Genomic DNA, 15,397 nt, shown 5'->3' on the forward strand with positions numbered 1-15,397 from the left:
AAAATCGAAGGGATTCGGAGGTGACAGGTCCAATCCGGGACCTGAAAAGCGAACCAGGTTGGTAATCCATCCTGTTAATCAGAATCGTTCTTCATTTCACCCACCCTCCTACCCATTCAAGCAGCATGTCTTCATTTGCCCTGCTACTGCCCCCCACTTCTACAGGTCAGCCGAGTGCCCCTGGTGCTCGTTTCACCGCCCTCCCTAGTTCCTCAACTGTTGCTTTAACTGTGGGAAGTCTAGTCATTTTATCAAAGACTGCCCATATCCAAGACAGAATAAATCCAACAATCAGCAGAACTCAGGGAGCTCAAATCAAGGTAATGGAAACATGGCTACTAACTCAGTGGGCAAGAATATCAAAAAGACTGGGCGAATATATTACACTCAAGTGGCCACTACACTGGAAGCAGAGCCGGTTATGATGGGTACGTTCCTTGTGGCCAATCACCTAGCAGTTATTCTCTTTGATTCTAGTGCTTTGCATACATTCATAAGCAAGAAATTCGTGGAGAAATATTGCATTCCTTGCACTGAATCAAGGGAAGGGTTTATTATTCATTCGGCCGGGGGACAAATATTTACTAAAGAAGTGGCCTTCAATGTGCCAGTAACATTGGTTGAACGGGATTTTCCCACCAATATGATTGTTCTGAAGGGCCAAGATGTAGATGTAATTCTGGGCATGAATTGGTTAGCCCAACACAAAGCTATCCTCAACACTGATTTAAGAACCATCAGGTTGAGCTATGGCCATGAAGAGGTTCTCTTGTCCATCCCTGTAGCTATTTCAGTTAAACCATTTGGCAGAGTCTATGAAGCTATCTTGCCAAAAATCCAAGATATTCTGGTCGTATGTGAATTCCCGGATGTCTTTCCGGAAGATCTGCCTAGATTACCTTCAGAATGAGATGTAGAGTTTGTGATTGAACTAAAGCCCGATACGGCTCATATTTCTAGAAGGTCATACCGAATGCCTCCAAATGAGTTGGCAGAGCTCAAGACTCAATTACAAGATCTACTGGAGAAGGGATTCATTTGGCCCAGTTCGTCACCTTGGGGATGCTCCGCAATCTTTGTCAAGAAGAAGGATCAAAAGCTTTGAATGTGCGTGGACTACACACCCCTTAATGAGGTCACAATCAAGAACAAGTACCCTCTTCCCCGGATCGATATCCTGTTCGATCAACTTACCGGAGCTCGGGTATTCTCTAAAATTGACCTCAGGTCGGGCTATCATCAGATCTGTATCCGACCCGAAGATATACCTAAGACCGCATTTACTATGAGGTACGAATTATTCGAATATTTGGTTATGTCTTTCGGATTAACGAATGTTCATGCCCACTTCACATATCTAATGAACTCGATATTTATGCCCGAGTTGGACAAATTTGTGGCGATCTTCATTGATGATATATTGATTTATTCCAAGAATGAAGAGGAGCATGCTCAGCATCTACGGATCGTATTAACATGCTTAAGAGAACATCAATTATATGCTAAATTCAGTAAGTGCACGTTTTGGCTGGAGGAAATCCAATTTTTGGGACATGTATTGTCTGCAAATGGGATTGCGGTTGATCCCAGCAAGGTCAAGGTTATTCTAGAGTGGAAACCGCTAACCACTGTGCATCAGGTTCGAAGTTTCCTTGGACTGGCTGGCTATTACCGCAAATTTATCCCGGATTTCTCTAAGCTTGTGAAACCAATCACAAGTTTATTGAAGAATGATACAAAATTTAACTGGTCCTCAAGATGCAACAAAGCCTTCGAGCAGCTGAAGGTATTATTGACCACTGCTCTGGTATTAGCTCAACCGGATATTGAGAAGCCTTTTGATATATACTATGACACATCAAGTAGTGGTCTAGGATGTGTCTTAATGCAAGAGGGTCGAGTTATAGCATATTCTTCAAGACAGTTGCGTCGGCATGAGGAACATTATCCAACTCATGACTTAGAATTAGCTGTTGTGGTTCATGCCCTTAAAATATGGTGCCATTATCTGCTGGGAAATATCTGTCATATATATACAGATCATAAAAGTTTGAAGTACATTTTTACCCAGTCAGAACTAAATATGAGGCAGAGGAGATGGCTTGAGCTGATTAAGGATTATGAATTAGAAATTCACTATCACCCAGGCAAGGCCAACGTGGTGGCAGATGCACTAAGTCGTAAGGCTTCCTGCCATTGTCTTACAGTAAAGACTTCTGACATCACATTATGTCAAGAAATGGAGAAATTAAACCTGGGAATGATTCAGCATGGAACCTTAAACCAATTGAAGCTTGAGTCGGTTCTTCTACAGAAGATTATTGATGCACAAATAAGTGATAAGGGTATGAAACATATTCATGAGAAAATAAAAGTCGGTAAAACAAACTGTTTCAGAAAGGATGATCAAGGCATAGTATGGTTTAATAACCGCATAATTGTGCCTAAAGATGATGATGTCCACCAGCAAATTTTGGATGAAGCACATCTTAGTCGATATTCCATCCATCCCGGAAGCACTAAGATGTATCATGATTTAAAGCAACATTATTGGTGGACAAAAATGAAAATTGAAATTGCACGCTATGTGGCGAAATGTGACACATGTAGACGTGTCAAAGCCATACACATGAAGACTGCTGGTCCACTGCAATCTTTGCCCATCCCGACATGGAAATGGGAAGACATTAGCATGTACTTGGTTGTGGGATTATCTAGGACAGTACAAGGATTTGATTCTATCTAGGTTATAGTTGATCGACTTACAAAGATAGCCCATTTTCTACCAGTCAAGACATCCTATCCAGTCCTCACTTATGCCAAGGTATATATTGCCTGTATTCTCAGTTTGCACGGAATTCCAAAGACCATAGTGTCAGATCGCGGACCGCAATTTGTATCCAAATTCTGGGAAGAACTCCACAAATCTCTGGGTACTAAGTTGCTCCACAGTTCGGCCTATCATCCTCAAACCAGTGGGTAGACTGAGAGAGTGAACCAAATACTTGAAGCCATGTTACGGGCATGTGTTCTGGAATTCCCACAAAAATGGGATGAATGTTTACCATTGGCGGAGTTTTCATACAACAACAGCTATCAAGAGAGCATCAAGATGGCACCCTTTGAAGCTTTATATGGACGACGATGTCGTACTCCATTAAACTGGTCTGAGCCAGGAGAAAGGTGGTTCTTCAGGCTTGATTTGGTGAAAGAGATGGAAGAAAAAGTTCAATGAATTATACATAATTTGAAAGAAGCACAAGCTCAACAAAAGAGTTATGGAGACAAACGACGCCAACCCTTGTACTTTCATGTCGGAGATCATGTGTATCTGAAAGTATCACAAATGAAGGGTGTAACTCGTTTCGGTGTAAAAGGAAAGCTTGAACCTCGATACATTGGTCTATTCCTCATTCTTGAACAATGTGGACCAGTGGCGTACCGACTCCAACTACCCGAAATATTGTCTGCAGTGCACAATGTGTTCCATGTGTCCCAATTGAAGAAGTGTCTTCGGGTTCCAGATCGAACCATTGAAGTGATGGATGTTACCTTGGAATCAGACTTAACATATTCAGAACATCATATTCAAGTCCTCGATCAAAAGGATAGGATCACCCGAAGAAGAGTTCTCAAATTTTTATAAGATACAATGGAACCAACACACTGAAGATGAAGCTACATGGGAAACCCAAGACTTTTTAGAAAAGAATTTCCCAGGTTTTTTAGCTTCATGTAATTTGTGAGATATGTACAATTGTTGTAAAAGAGGAGTAGACCCCATAACACCCCCTTCCTTGTACAAGAAATAAGGAAATAAAAATAAGACGCGTTTCCTTTTCCACTACTTGCCCTAGGACTTTAAATCTCGGGATGAGATTCTTTTATGGGGGAAAGGATGTAACACCCCTGGTGTTACTGTCACTAAAACTTGAGCATAACATCATGTACGTGGGAATATCATTTGTTTGTTACACCTAGAGTGCATTCACTAGGTAAAAATTTCAAATATGTTGTACTGCTATGACTTGATGTGTGGTTAACCCTAGTGTAAGGTACTTAACCCTAAATCTGGGCTTATGGATTTAAGGGAAGCCCAAACTTGAGAAAACTTCAAAAGCTATGAGAAATGATCCTAAGATATCCTCTTAGAAGGACTTGAGTGGCAACAAAACCCTAGAGTACTAAAAACCCTGAAAAGAACCCTAGAAAACCCTAAACTGAAATCCTAGGGGGTTAAGTGCAAATTTTGTACACTTTCGGACTAAAGTGCAAAAACAAAGGTAACATAACACCACAAACTATGTGTTTCTCACATTTAAGGGTTTGCAAGTTAAAAAGTGGGATTTAGACTTAATTGCAAAAAGTACCTTTTGAACGCCATATGTTAAGTCAGAATTCAGTGCAATTGGAGCAACTTTGGAGCTTTATATCTTTTAATCCATGAAGATTCTGTTCTGGCTTAATACATCAAGATTATAGAGCTATTATAGGAGTAAAACTTTACTTAAGTGATTAAGCCTTGGTATTGTACAAAAATAGGAGCTAAATCAGTTTGAAGTCTGGCTGTCAGACCACCCTGTGACTGAATATTAACTAACTATGAGTTCTGGCGAACTTTAGACTTGATTCTAGCTCAAGGGAATAAGCAAATGTGCAAGATCTTTACAGCAGAATTGTAGCTGGTTTATAGAACTACAACTTTGTTAAAGGTGGATTAGCAAGTTGTTACATGGAATTTTGATGTTTGGGCGCTGCAATATGCTATATTAGGTGTTCTGAATAACATACTGCTGGTACAGTAACTGACACAGATCCTAGGTGCAGCTCCCCTCGCCGCTGGTGAGCCGTGCGCCCGGAGTCGCGCCAGGCGTCGCGATTCGTGCCTCGGATGTATGTATTACGCTCGACGGTAAAAAGATCTCGTCCCGGATGAGCTCAGGACACTGTTGTGACACCCCAGTGTCACCTAGGGATTCTTCTCAATACTAACTCAAGTGCCATCATTTCATGTAATCCAAATTGAGCAAGAAGCACCAAATCAATGTAAGAATGAAAGATCCACTAAGATTATATCTAAAGAATCATGTCTAAAACAAAGGAGGTTTTCAAAAGGAGGAAAAATGTTGAAACCCTAATTAAGCTAATTAAGTAGAAAAGAAGAAAAGGGATGATAGACCATGAAAAACTTGAAACCATGGCATAGGCCAATTATAAGAATTGAAATACACTAAATAAGCTACAATAAAGATTATGAAAGGTTGGCCAAAAATAGTTGTTAAAAACTCCAAACAAGCCATTCAAGTGGAGGTTCAATGGGGAAATCTGAAATTCAGATTTCTGAATTTTTAGCCTTTGAACCAAAACCGAGCACGTTCACCTTGATCCTTAACTCTAATCCTTATGCCCCCATTGACAAAAATGTGCCTAACTAACCCCTCTACCTCATACCAGAAGATGGCATCGGGACGCGTGCTCTGGACACGTCAAACCCAGGATCTTCTCTCTGTGCTCGGCATTGAGACAAACCCGACTTCTCCCCTCTCTATCTCTTGATCCAGTCAGCGAAACCTGCAAGCCTCCACACACAAACGACAAAGGAATGTCAGGGGAAGAGATCTCTCAACGGGATCATGGCCATAATCTCAAAGATTTGGAGACAATCCGCGCTTGAACACGACCTCTCTCTGCGCTGCCCCATGCTCGACGCTGTGCCAGACGCCAGAGCGCACACTAGCGCTCGCCCACGCATGCCCCGAGCACTTGTCAGAGCCTCCCCTCACCCGCGCTCGCCCGCGCATTTAAAACCTCCCCCGGGTGTGCCTCACCTCACCCCGTGCTCACCCACGCTAGCCAGACGCCCCTCCTTAGCTCCGGCGAGCTTTCCTCCGGCCGCCATCACTGCCCAATCCTCGGCCACCGCGACCAGCTCGCTCCAGCCACATCCAAGCTATGCCTGTCCCTCGGTTAGCTTTGCCATTGGCCCGTAAAGCTTTCCAAGCTCTCGGACCTAACAGAACCTCACCGGAGACCCGAGATTGCCTTTGCCAGACTTCGGTCGCCCGCGGCCGCGCGTAGACCGAGCAATCCGGTGAGCCATTCTCAAATTCCTCACGCTCTCATCTTCCTTGATCTCTGGTGAAGCTCCCTAACCCATTTAATTGAACTGTATCACCCTGGTTAGGTCGGACTCCTCGTCGCCGATGAGCTCCCCCTCCTGCGCACGTGAATCGGCCGACTCAGACCATCCCCGACGGTGACCCGCACATCGCCGTGACCCTTAGGACCTCCCCTACATCCTCGACCACCTCACCGGAGCAGTCTCGCCGCCGGTAAGCCCCTGCACCCCTTTCTTCCTCCGCGACCACTGTTCCATTAGGGAAGGACTGCGGGTTTGATTTTGCAAAACCCTAGGGTGTTTTCTACAGAGCCGTAGACTCATGTGAATAGTGCGCTGAGGACCTGTCTGTAATTCACTTAAGATCTTTCGCTAGGGACCCTAGTGCAAAACCCCTTTTCCTTTAACCATTTCTAATTAATCTTTTTAAATTCAGCAGAGAACTTAGAAAATTTATATCTTGAGTTATATTCAACCAAATTTAGCCAAACCAATTTTGCTGGATTCAAATAATTATGGACTATCAATTAAAAATATTGAACCCTATGCTTTCTATTTTCAAATTTAGAGTTTGGAATTAGTTAAGGAAAATGACCAAACCTTATTAAATTAAAGAAAATTAGTTATACTTCTGTGCTGAACTTAAGAAAATTTGTAGAAGTTCAAACCCCATTTTGACACTGTTTAAAAATAGTGAGCACCCCAGTATTGAAGATTTAAGTAGGGTTATCTATTAAAAGTCATTTTTGTCCAAAATTTAGAAAATTAGAAAGGCATTAGAAAATAATGAACAGTGAATGCAATTATTTTTCCTAGTCCCCTTAAGTAATAGAGAACCTAGGAAAAATAAAGGGACCCCTAGTCCAGAACAAATTCTAGGAGAAATGTTTTATTAGGCACTAATCAAACCAGAAAAACAATTATTAGAATTATGAAAACAATTTCAAAATTGTTAATAAAAATCCAGTGGACTTGTAACTACTAAAATACCACTACAAAAATGATAAATACCCCAGCCCATCATTTTAAGTAGGGTAAACAAATAGAACTTGATTTTAAGCCATATTTCAATTACATCATAAGCAAGCCAAAAAGTGTGCAATAATGGGCAAATAAATTTTTGCTAGATTAATAATGAAGTAGGCCACCAGAGAAAAATGCAAAACCCAATAGAAAGCTGCAAAATATTACCCATTACCAATACTTCATGAAAAAGGCCATTTAATCCAAATAATTCCTACCACCTATCTGAGAGCACCTAGGGGGGGTGAATAGGTGATCCTGTAAAATTCAACACTAATAGCCACAAAACTTTAGTTATGAAAGTTAGAGCGGCTAAGAGGCTTGAAACGAGCTCTTGTGAACACAGACAATCAAAGAGAAAACAATCACAAGAGACACGCGATTTTATCCTGTGGTTCGGCCAAGTAATACTTGCCTACTTCCACGTTGTGGCGTCCCAATGGACGAGGGTTGCACTCAACCCCTTTCAAGTGATCCAATGATCAACTTGAATACCACGACTTTTCTTCCTTATCTCTTTTTCCCATTTGCGAGGAATCTCCACAAGTTGGAGTCTCTCGCCCTTACAACAAAGATCACAATGAAAGCACAAGAGTAAGGTTGGGGAGAAACACACACAAATCTGCAGCACACACACGCACACTAGCCAAGACTTGAGCTCAAAATGAAGCACAAGGAGTTCACAACTAGAACGGAGCTCAAATCACTAACACAATCGAACAAGGGCGTAGAGACGGAGTGTGGGAGACTTAGAATGCTTAGTGAATGCTTGAGTGTCTCCTCCATGCGCCTAGGGGTCCCTTTTATAGCCCTAAGGCTGGTAGGAGCCGTTGGAAGCCAACAAGGAAGGCCAAAGTTGCCTTCTGTTGGGTGGTGCACCGGACAGTCCGGTGCACCACCGGACAGTCACTGTAGACGGTCTGGTGGGGATTCCTTCCTATTTTGGCGCAAATGACCGTTGTAGCGCCGAGTCAGTTGGTGCACCGACACTGTCCGGTGCACACCGGACAGTCTGGTGCCCCCTGCCGATTGTTGGCACGGGCCACGCGTCACCTGCGGATTGCACGACAGACCGTTGCGCTGGCGGCCGTTGGCTCACCGGACAGTCCGGTGCACCACCGGACAGTCCGGTGAATTATAGTCGTACGCCGCTGGTTTTTCCCGAGAGTGGCCTGTTCACCGGAGGCTGGCCTGGCGCACCGGACAGTCCGGTGTGCCAGACCGACCAGGACTTTGGCTGTACTCAGCCAAGTCTTTTGCAATTCTTTCTTTTCCTATTTCTAGCACTTAGACACAATATGTTAGTACTCGAAACAATGTACTAAGTCTAGAAACGTACCTTGTCACATGATTTTCACTTTTTGCTTGTTTGGCACATAACAACTCAAAGATTATGTGTTGGCACTTAATCACCAAAACATTATAGAAATGGCCCAAAGGCACATTTCCCTTTCAATCTCCCCTTTTTGGTGATTTATGCCAACACATCAAAAAGCAATCAAAATAAGTGCAATATCAATGCAAATGAGGACCAAATTGTTTTTGACTCTAATTTGGCATATTGGATCATTCTTTGCCACCACTTGGTTTGTTTTTGCAAATCAAACTCATTTTCCTATCTTTAAGTCAAACACACTTGTTTAGGCACAAAGAGAGATATTCCAATGGAAAAATTGATCAAGTGCCAAAAACTCCCCCTTTTTCCCATAATAATAAAATCTCCCCACAAGGGACCAAATTTTGCAATAAGAGTATTTTGACAAATCAAAAGTTCTAACTCTATTATTTTCAAAAAATCTCAAGTGGTATCTGATCCATTTGCTTTGGCCTTAATTTCTCCCCCTTTGGCATCAAGCACCAAAACGGGATCATTTGTGGCCCTTTAACCCCATTGCCTCACCAAAATTGTCAATTAAGAGCAAAAGGCAATAAGAGCATAAGAATGAACTTGGAGGTGAGTACACTAATACCGGAGTGCAGTGGAAGTCTTTGCATGGTCCAAGTTCACCTTTCCCTTTCAATTCACCTTTGAGACTACATCAAGTACACTTAAACACAAAGGTTAGTCTCAAAGGGTCAAGTTGTAGCACATCTCCCCCTAAATATGTGCATCATTCACACATGGACTTGTGAGGTCCGGGGATCCCTTGCACAACTTGAGCACCATAAATAAGCAACAAATTGCATAAATGTATAATTAACATGATCAAAGGCATAAAACACATGTACGCTATAAATCAATCCAAGTTAAGCGAATCTAAGACATTTAGCTCACTGCGCAACCTGTAAAAGGTCTTCTCATCTAATGGCTTGGTAAAGGTATCGGCTAGCTAATTCTCGGTGCTAATATGGAACACCTCGATATCTCCCTTTTGTTGGTGGTCTCTTAGAAAGTGATGCCGGATGTCTATGTGCTTAGTGCGGCTGTGTTCAACAGGATTATCTGCCATGCGGATTGCACTCTCATTGTCACATAGGAGTGGGACTTTGCTCAGATTGTAGCCAAAGTCCCGGAGGGTTTGCCTCATCCAAGGTAGTTGCGTGCAACACTGTCCTGCAGCAACATACTCAGCCTCAGCGGTGGATAGGGCAATGGAGGTTTGTTTCTTTGAACTCTAAGACACCAGGGACCGTCCTAGGAATTGGCACGTCCCTGATGTACTCTTCCTATCAACCTTGCATCTAGCATAATTGGAGTCTAAATATCCAATTAAGTCAAAGGTAGACCCCTTTGGATACCAGATCCCGAAGCAAGGCGTAGAAACTAAATATCTAAGAATCCGCTTAACGGCCACAAGGTGACATTCCCTTGGGTCGGATTGAAATCTAGCACACATGCATACGCTAAGCATAATATCCGGTCTACTAGCACATAAATAAAGTAAAGACCCTATAATAGACCGGTATGCCTTTTGATCAACGGACTTACCTCCTTTGTTGAGGTCAACATGCCCGTTGGTTCCCATCGGTGTCTTCGCGGGCTTGGCGTCCTTCATCCCAAACCTCTTGAGAAGATCTTGAGTGTACTTCGTTTGGGAGATGAAGGTGCCGTCCTTGAGTTGCTTCACTTGGAACCCAAGGAAGTAGCTCAACTCGCCCATCATCGACATCTCAAACTTTTGAGTCATCACCCTGCTAAACTCCTCACAAGACTTTTGGTTAGAAGAACCAAATATTATGTCATCGACATAAATTTGGCACACAAAAAGGTCACCGTCACAAGTCTTAGTGAAAAGAGTGGGATCGACTTTCCCAACCTTGAAAGAATTAGCAATTAAGAAATCTCTAAGGCATTCATACCATGCTCTTGGGGCTTGCTTAAGTCCATAGAGCGCCTTAGAGAGCTTACACACATGGTCGGGGTACCTGTCATCCTCAAAGCAGGGGGTTGTTCCACGTACACCTCCTCCTTTATTGGCCCGTTGAGGAAAGCGCTCTTCACATCCATTTGAAACAACCTGAAAGAGTGGTGAGCGGCATAGGCCAATAATATTCTAATAGACTCTAGCCTAGCCACAGGAGCAAAAGTCTCCTCGAAATCCAAACCTGCGACTTGGGCATAACCTTTTGCCACAAGTCGAGCCTTGTTTCTTGTCACCACTTCGTGCTTATCTTGCTTGTTGTGGAACAGCCACTTGGTTCCCACAATGTTTTGCTTTGGACGTGGCACTAGGCTCCAAACTTCATTCCTCTTGAAGTTGTTGAGCTCTTCTTGCATGGCCAACACCCAGTCTGGATCTTGCAAGGCCTCTTCTACCCTAAAAGGCTCAATAGAAGAGACAAACGAGTAATGCTCACAAAAATTAGCTAATCTTGAGCGAGTAGTTACTCCCTTGCTTATGTCACCAGAATCTGATCGACGGGTGATTTCTTTGAATCGTCGCTCGGACTTGAGTTGGCAGGGCCGGTGGTGCTTCTTCCTCCATAGTTTGTTCTTCTTGTGCTCCCCCTTGATCACACGCCTCTTCTTGATGAACCTGTCCATCATCTTGAGTTGGAGGATGCACCATCGTTGAGAAAGAAGGTTGATCTTGCTCTTGTTGTTCCTATGGTGTCAGATCTCCAATCGCCATGGTGCGTATTGCGGCCGTCGGAACATCATCTTCATCTATATCATCAAGATCAACTTGCTCTCTTGGAGAGCCATTAGTCTCATCAAATACAATGTCGCTAGAGACTTCAACCAAACCCGATGATTTGTTGAAGACTCTATACGCCTTTGTATTTGAGTCATACCCTAGTAAAAAACCTTCTACAGCTTTGGGAGCAAATTTGGAGTGTCTACCTTTCTTCACCAAAATGTAGCATTTGCTCCCAAATACACAAAAGTAAGAGACATTGGGTTTGTTACCGGTAAGGAGTTCGTAGGAGGTCTTCTTGAGGAGACGATGCAGATAGAGCCAATTTATGGCATGGCAAGCTGTGTTCACAGCTTCCAACCAAAACCGCTCGGGCGTCTTGAACTCTCCAAGCATCGTCCTCGCCATGTCGATAAGCGTCATGTTCTTCCTCTCTACCACACCATTTTGCTGTGGTGTGTAGGGAGCGGAGAACTCATGCTTGACACCTTCCTCCTCAAGATACTCCTCAACTTGTAAGTTCTTGAACTCGGACCCGTTGTCGCTCCTTATCTTTTTCACCTTGAGCTCAAATTCGTTTTGAGCCCTCCTTAGAAAGCGCTTTAGGGTCCCTTGGGTTTCTGATTTATCCTACAAAAAGAACACCCAAGTGAAGCAGGAAAAGTCATCTATAGTTACAAGACCATACTTACTTCCCCCGATGCTAAGGTAGGCAACAGGTCCGAAGAGGTCCATGTGAAGAAGCTCCAGTGGTCTTGATGTTGTCATCACATTCTAGCTGTGATGAGTGCTTCCCACCTGTTTCCCTGCCTGACAAGCTACACAAGGTCTATCTTTTTCGAAGCAGACATTGGTTAGTCCTAACACATGTTCTCCCTTTAGAAGTTTATGAAGGTTCTTCATCCCAACATGTGCTAGACGGCGATGCCACAGCCAACCCATACTAGTCTTAGCTATTAAGCATGCATCTAGATCGGCCTCCTCTTTCGAAAAATCAACTAAGTAGAGTTTGCCGTCTAATACACCCTTAAAGGCTAATGAACCATCACTCCTTCTAAAGACAGAAACATCAACATTTGTAAACAAACAATTGTAGCCCATGTGGCACAATTGACTTACAGACAGGAGGTTGTAACCAAGTGACTCTACTAGAAATACGTTTGAAATGGAGTGCTCGTTGGTGATGGCTATCTTGCCCAAGCCTTTGACTTTGCCTTGGTTCCCATCTCCAAAGATGATAGTGTCTTGGGAATCCTTGTTCTTGACGTAGGAGGTGAACATCTTCTTCTCCCCCGTCATGTGGTTTGTGCATCCGCTGTCGATAATCCAGCTTGAGCCCCCGAATGCATTAACCTGCAAGACAATTTACGCTTGGGTTTTAGGTACCCAACTGTTGTTGGGTCCTACAAGGTTAGTTACAATAGCCTTTGGAACCCAAATACAAGTCTTGTCTCCCTTGCATTTGGATCCCATTTTTCTAGCAACTACTTTTTCATTCTTACATACAAGTGCAAACGAAGTATTGCACGCATGGTAAATAGTAGAAGGTTCATTACGTACTCTCCTAGGCACATGATGCACAACATGATTTTACCTAGGCCTACTTCTACCATGCACAAAAGTAGAGCTAGAAGCAAACATAGCATGTGAATTAAACGCATCATAACTCCTATTGTAATGAGCCTTTATAGAAAATTTTCTATCATAAATGTAAGCATGACATTTTTGAGAACTACTAGCCATAGGAGCCTTCCCTTTCTCGTTGTTGAGAACGGGAGCCTTTTGGCTTGTTAAGTTCTTGGTTTCCTTTTGAAAACCAAGTCCATCCTTAATAGAGGGGTGTCTACCCACGGTGTAGGCATCCCTAGCAAATTTTAATTGATCAAAATTAATTTTGCAAGTCTTAAGTTGAGCATTAAGACTTGCCACCTCATCATTTAATTTGGTAATAGACATAAGGTGTTCATCACAAGCATCAACACCAAAATCCTTACATCTATTACAAATACTAACATGCTCTACACATGAACTAGATTTATTTGCTTCCTCTAGCTTAGCATTTAAATCATCATTTACACTCTTTAAACTAGACACAGTTTCATGGCAAGCAGATAATTCAGAAGATAGCATTTCATTCCTTTTAATCTCTAAAGCAAGAGATTTTTGCACACTAACAAACTTATCATGCTCCTCATATAAAATATCCTCTTGCTTTTCTAACAATCTATCCTTTTCATTTAGAGCATCAATCAACTCATTGATTTTATCTACTTTAGCTCTATCTAAGCCCTTAAATAAATCAGTATAATCTACTTCATCATCACTAGAATCATCATCGCTAGTAGTATACTTAGAAGTATTTCGAACACTTACCTTTTTCTCCTTGGCCATGAGACACGTATGGCGTTCGTTGGGGAAGAGTGAAGATTTGTCGAAGGCTGAGGCGGCTAGTCCCTCATCGTTGGAGTCTAATGAAGAGCAGTCAGAGTCCCACTCCTTTCCAAGGTGCGCCTCGCCCTTCGCCTTCTTGTAGTTCTTTTTCTTTTCACTCTTGCCGTGTCTTTCTTGTTCCTGGTCATTCTCATTATCAGGACATTGAGCAATAAAGTGACCAGTCTTACCGCATTTGATGTAGGAGAGCTTTCCCCATGTTTTGTTCTTGTTGGGGTACTCCTTGCATCCTTTAAGTGCGGTCTTGAAGCGCTTGATGATAAGCGCCATCTCATCCTCGTTGAGGCCGGCAGCCTCCACTTGTGCCACCTTGCTTGGAAGCGCCTCCCTGCTGCTAGTAGCCTTAAGAGCTACAGGTTGAGACTCGTAGACAGGTAGTGGACCGTTTAGTGCATCGTCTACATATCGAGCCTCCTTCACCATCATGCACCCACTCACAAACTACCCAAGAATCTCCTCGGGCGTCATCTTGGTGTACCTGGGATTCTCACGAATAAGGTTTACAAGATGAGGATCAATGACGGTAAAGGACCTGAGCATGAGTCGAACAACGTCGTGGTCCGTCCATCTTGTGCTTCCACAACTTCTAATTTTATTGACCAGGGTCTTGAGCCTGTTGTAGGTTTGTGTTGGCTCTTCTCCCCTGATCATGGCAAATCTTCCCAATTCGCCTTCCACCAACTCCATTTTGGTGATCATCATAGCATCATTTCCCTCATGTGAGATCTTGATGGTGTACCAAATTTGCTTGGCGTTGTCCAAGCCACTTACTTTATTGTATTCATCCCTGCAAAGCGAAGCTAACAAGACAGTAGTAGCTTGGGCATTCTTATGAATCTGTTAATTAATGAATACAGGGTTATCAGTGCTATCAAAATGCATCCCTTTTTCCACTATTTCCCAAATGCTAGGATGGAGAGAAAATAGATGACTACGCATTTTATGACTCCAAAATGAGTAGTCCTCTCCATCAAAGTGTGGAGGTTTTCCTAGTGGAATAGAGAGTAGATGTGCATTTGTATTGTACGGCATGCGAGAATAGTCAAAAGAGTAATTTTGATTAATCATCTTTTTCTTTGAAGAAGAATCGTCATCGTCGTCGTCTCTTGGTGAAGAAGAAGATTCATCACTGTCGTAGTAGATGATCTTCTTGATGCGCCTCTTCTTCTTCCCGTCCTTCTTCTTGTGACTCAAGCCAGAGTCAGTGGGCTTGTCGTCTCTAGGCTCGTTGAGGAAGGACTCCTTTTCCTTATCGTTGACCACCATCCCCTTTCCCTTAGGATCCATCTCTTCGGGCGATTAGTCCCTTACGTGAAGAGAACGGCTCCGATACCAATTGAGAGCACCTAGAGGGGGGTGAATAGGTGATCCTGTAAAATTCAACACTAATAGCCACAAAACTTTAGTTATGAAAGTTAGAACGGCTAAGTGGTTTGAAACGAGCTCTTGTGAACACAGACAATCAAAGAGAAAACAATCACAAGAGACACGCGATTTTTATCCCGTGGTTCAGCCAAGTAATACTTGCCTACTTCCACGTTCTGGTGTCCCAATGGACGAGGGTTGCACTCAACCCCTTTCAAGTGATCCAATGATTAACTTGAATACCACAGCTTTTCTTCCTTACCTCTTTTTCCCGTTTGCGAGGAATCTCCACAAGTTGGAGTCTCTCGCCCTTACAACAAAGATCACAATGAAAGCACAATACTAAGGTTGGGGAGCAACA

The sequence above is a fragment of the Zea mays genome, chromosome 3 (genome assembly GCF_902167145.1).
Source record: "Zea mays cultivar B73 chromosome 3, Zm-B73-REFERENCE-NAM-5.0, whole genome shotgun sequence".
Classification (NCBI taxonomy): Eukaryota; Viridiplantae; Streptophyta; class Magnoliopsida; order Poales; family Poaceae; genus Zea; species Zea mays.